This window comes from Octopus bimaculoides, chromosome 1 (assembly GCF_001194135.2).
Source record: "Octopus bimaculoides isolate UCB-OBI-ISO-001 chromosome 1, ASM119413v2, whole genome shotgun sequence".
Taxonomy (NCBI): domain Eukaryota; kingdom Metazoa; phylum Mollusca; class Cephalopoda; order Octopoda; family Octopodidae; genus Octopus; species Octopus bimaculoides.
In genome coordinates, this window is record NC_068981.1 from 51,913,847 (window position 1) to 51,918,707 (window position 4,861).

Sequence of the window (4,861 nt, forward strand, 5' to 3'; positions counted from 1 at the left end):
ACATATATACATATATATATATATATGTGTGTGTGTGTGTGTGTGTGTGTGTGTGTGTGCGTTATGCACACAGGCACATACACACACACACACACACACACACACACAAGCGTATGTGTCAGAATATGGAGGTGTTATTGTCAGTACGAATAGTATTGAGAATTACTTTGAGTTGGAAAGATATTGTACTTTACACATTGCTTTTAATCAATTTAGTAGCAATACAAACAAAGCATTGTGTATGATTCAGTTCTGTATTTTAGTTGGTAATTGAAGCAATCTCACGTTGTAACGATACATTCTGTTGTTTGTTCCAAATATTGTCGTAACTTTGGAGACGAGTCTGTTGAAAACTGAAAATGATACAAAAGCTGTGGTATGTATGATAGTAAGTAATTAAATGTAAGAACACGAAAGTAAAATAATGTTTTTAAATGTGATTAAGACTGAGAGCTTCAGGAAAAGGGTGATAGGAATTCTCAGTTTTGTTTTCTAAAGTACATTTGCAACATAAGGAATTGCTCTAAAGGACAATCGAAACCAACTTTTGACCTTCATTCTCGTAAAGTTTCTTTGGTCATTTTCAAAACTATCTCTGGTCATTACTTACATCGCAAACTGGGATAGGTGTCAGAACACGTGGTGAATTTGACTGCTATAGACTAGTGTCCTATCCAGTGTTACTAGTGTCCTATCTCTTAATTTCACACAGTGAAAGTGGTGAAAACATAGGGAAACCATTTCTTCAGAAATCTCTGTTCATGCTAAATATACTGGCTCTCTAAAGATCATCAACGTTAGAGTATGTATTTACAGTGGTGTATGATTAAGAACACAAGCTATACTGACTCGTTATTTTCCTTAAGAACGTTTTTTCATTGTTCCGTTGCTACAGTATTAGAGTCCAAAGCGATAGTTATAGCAAAGTCGATACTACTCACTCCAGTATGGATTATATTACTAATCAGTTTTGCTTAAATAGTTACGTATTAAATACCAACTCTGCTAAATTTCTTTACAAACAAAACATAAGGACGGTGTTTCTATTTGTTGGCCAGCAATATTTTCAACAATATGGAAGGCGGCGAGCTGGCAGAAAAGTTAGCATGCCGGGCGAAATGCTTAGCGACCCTGGGGTCGATTTAATCGACTTAATCCCTTTGTCTGTCCTTGTTTGTCTCCTCTATGTTTAGCCCCTTGTGGGCAATAAAGAAATAAGAAACGTTAGCACGCCCGGCGAAATGCTTAGCGGTATTTCGTCTGTCTTTACATTCTGAATTCAAATTCCGCCGAGATAGGCTTTGCTTTTCAATCTTTCGGGTCGATACATTAAGTACCAGTTGCGTACTGGGTTCGATCTAATCGACTGAACCCCTCCCCAAAAATTTCAAGCCTTGTGCCTAGAGTAGAAAAGAATATTCTCAGCAATAGGACGTCATCATTATGTCTTGAAGTTTGTATTTCAGCCATTATCATCCAATATGATTCTTTCTCATTACTACTGCTGCTAAACATTTGTGTAACTTCACGTACGAATCTTTTTTTAATCAAAACAGACAGTTAATTTTTTTGATATTCGGGAAAATAGCATTCTTTTCAACTCACAATAAACCAAAGGATTAGGAATTCAACTCCACTTTCTGAAGCGTTAAGCACTAGTCAATCACAGAATGAGATTTTTTTTTATACAGGTATCTTTCTGAAAGGATTACGTGATCTCGTTACGGCAAGCCCTTTAGTTTTCTGTCCTTACAATATTATCCCTGCTGATTATGATGTATTACAGAACTCTAGAGATAAGTGGATTCGCCGTATCTTCTCGAAATTTGCTTTGTATGATTCTGGACCAAAATTCATTTGCTATGAGCATTATTGCCTTAGTTTTCTGCCTATTAAATCGCGACTTATTTCAAAATATCTAAATTGTTTGCCTCAGCTGCATTCAGTGTGGCGGAATGCAGAGTTCATATCCAATCAATGCTATTGCACTGTATTCATGGCCAATATATGAATTTCTTGTACTCTGTTTCTAAAGCCGTAATTAAAAAATTTGGGGAAGAAAGTTTATGGATACAAGCCGTAGTATTATCATTCTATCACTGGTGATAGTTGCAATATTTTTCAATATTTACTTTATATCATACCATAGAACTATTACACCAGTGTGACTTGCCGCTAGCTACAACTCATAATGACGGACTTTTCGGTGGTTATCAAATGATCCAATATATTACGTCACGCGTACTTTGTAAGGAGACAAAGAAGCCATAAAATAGAACGCTTCAAGCTACTGTCACATATTAATAACCAAAAATCTTTGAATTACAAGTAGCCAGATGACAGCGATAATGATGATGATTTTGGTTTGTCATAACTGTTACCAGCCTATCAACATCGTCATCGTTGTCAACCTTTACATTTTCATCATTATAATTAATAGCATTGTAAGTATTATTATTATTATTATTATTATTATTATTAGTAGTAGTAGTAGTAGTAGTAGTAGTAGTAGTAGTAGTAGTAGTAGTAGTAGTGTCATTATTATTGCCGTTGTTGTCATCATCATTAGAAGCATCACCAACATGATGGTAGAGGAGATTATGTTTATGATAGTTATGGTGGTAGTAGTTGTGGTGGTGGTGATGACGATGATGAAGCATTTTTTAAAATCCTACACAACTAATGCAGCTTCTCTTTTTTATATAATCAGATGCCAGTAAGATAAATAATGTTTTCGTTTAAGTATAAGCAGTCACCGTCGACTACCGACGAACAGCCTATGGTGATGCTGTTATAATGATTATATAAGATATTACTATGCAGCGTATTAAGAGTAGCTTTATTCTGAATCTTTTAAACGAAATGTTTTCAATTTATTTTTTAAATAATATGAGGTTTCCTAATAGTTATTGACAGTGAATTCCATAAATCTGATGTGTAATACTGCAATTGTTGCTAACTAGCACCAAGAAATAATTGGAAGAGTTCAAACAAGTAAAATGAAGAAACAAATTTTGACACTTTTCTAAATTGTAAATCAGAAACTTATTTTTCAGGTATACACATTCTTTGAGCTGTGGCTAATGAAGACTGGTTTATTTTTATCACCATTAGAATAATTATCTTTGTCGAGGTTGCCGTCATTGTTGTTGTTGGTGTCGTCACAGCCGTCGTCATCGACGTCATCATCATCATCATCATCATCACCGTCATCTTTCTCGTTGTTGTTTACATTTTTGTTTCTCTTTCGTAAGTTAATTTAAACCAGAAGGTGATATTACGTCTGCGTATTTCTTTATAATCTATGTCCGTATGTTTAATTTTGTTATGTAACTTTTGTCTGTTTGTTTTCATTTTATTTGCAGTTAAATAGTTTGTTTTGAATTTTAGTTTCTTTAACTAATCGTATAATGTTGGTAGATCAGTCGAGTTATCAAAAAATAACATTTTAACTGTTGTAGCAGCTGAAGTCGACATTTTTCTTTTCATTTTGCTTGCGGCAGTCGTACAAATTAGCATTATCGTCATTGTTATTGGAAACATTGTCCTCATCTAGTTGTGTGATTCTTGTGAAACCACCTGTTTTCTTTATTTTCTCTTATAATAATTTCATTTTCTTTCTCTCAATCGCTGTTTCTAAAATTTTTCTTAGCATTTTATTAATATAATTTTTAAGTTCGCTACCGTACGTGTTTTCTTTATTACTTTATCTATCCCCTCACAGAGCATTTGCTTTCTCCTATAATTCTATTCGATTTAACCTATTTTAAGGATAATTTTGGGTAACCTTTAAAAGTTTAGTATGTTTTATATTTTTGTCTGTTTTATTTTCTGTCTTTCTCTCTCTCTCTCTCTCTCTCTCTCTCTCTCTCTCTCTCTCTCTCTCTCTCTCACTTTCGTCTTTTTTTCTTCTTTCATCCATCTCTATTTCTTCCACTAGTTCCTTTTATTATTTCTTACATTCCACCGCCATTTTTCTTAGTTGAAATCGTCTGCTAGGCTTTCTTTTATCATTCGTCACATATATGCGGTGAAATTAAATTTTAGCTACTTATCGTTCCGTTCCTCCGTCTAGAGAATAATTCCATTATCGTAGAAATAGTGTCTCTTTAGATGTCTGCATCATTCTATTTTCTTTCCCAATTTCGTTTTCTCTCTTTTTCTCTTTCTTTTTATCCTTTTCCCTTTTAACTCAGCTCCCACCTCTCTCCCTTTCCCTCTCTCTCTCTCTCCCCTCTCTCTCTCTCTCTCTCTCTTCATATTCTTATGTGTGCACACTTCACGAATCTATATAGGACCCTTGTTCTCTCTATTCTTACTGCTTCATTACTATTACTACTTTGTTTTGGCTTTTCTTCGCTTTGTTCTTTTATGCCCCTCTCTCCTTTTGTTATTCCTTTCTCCATCTTATTTTCTGGCAAATATCCATATACGTACACACCCCACCTATCTATCTACCTCTTTATATATCTTCATAATCTCTTTGTTTTTATTTTATTTTTGGCATTCTCAGTCTTATGGTCTCTATCTCACCTCACTTCCCCCTCGATCATTTTACATCTCTCTCTTAATCTCTCTATTTCTCACCTCTCTCTCTCTCTCTCTCTCTCTCTCTCTTTCTCTCTGTCGCTCTCTCTCTCTCTCAATCTCATTCTTGCTCACATTTTCTGTCAAGGGACTAGAATCCAATATAAATGAACAATTCAATGTAAACGAATGACAGTTATGGATAGGATATAAAATAGCTAGAGAGCGAAAGAGACACATTCATATAGAAAATACAGCTTATACGTACATATACATATACTCAAAAACACACAAATACACACATGCATACACGCACACAACACAAGCGTATATA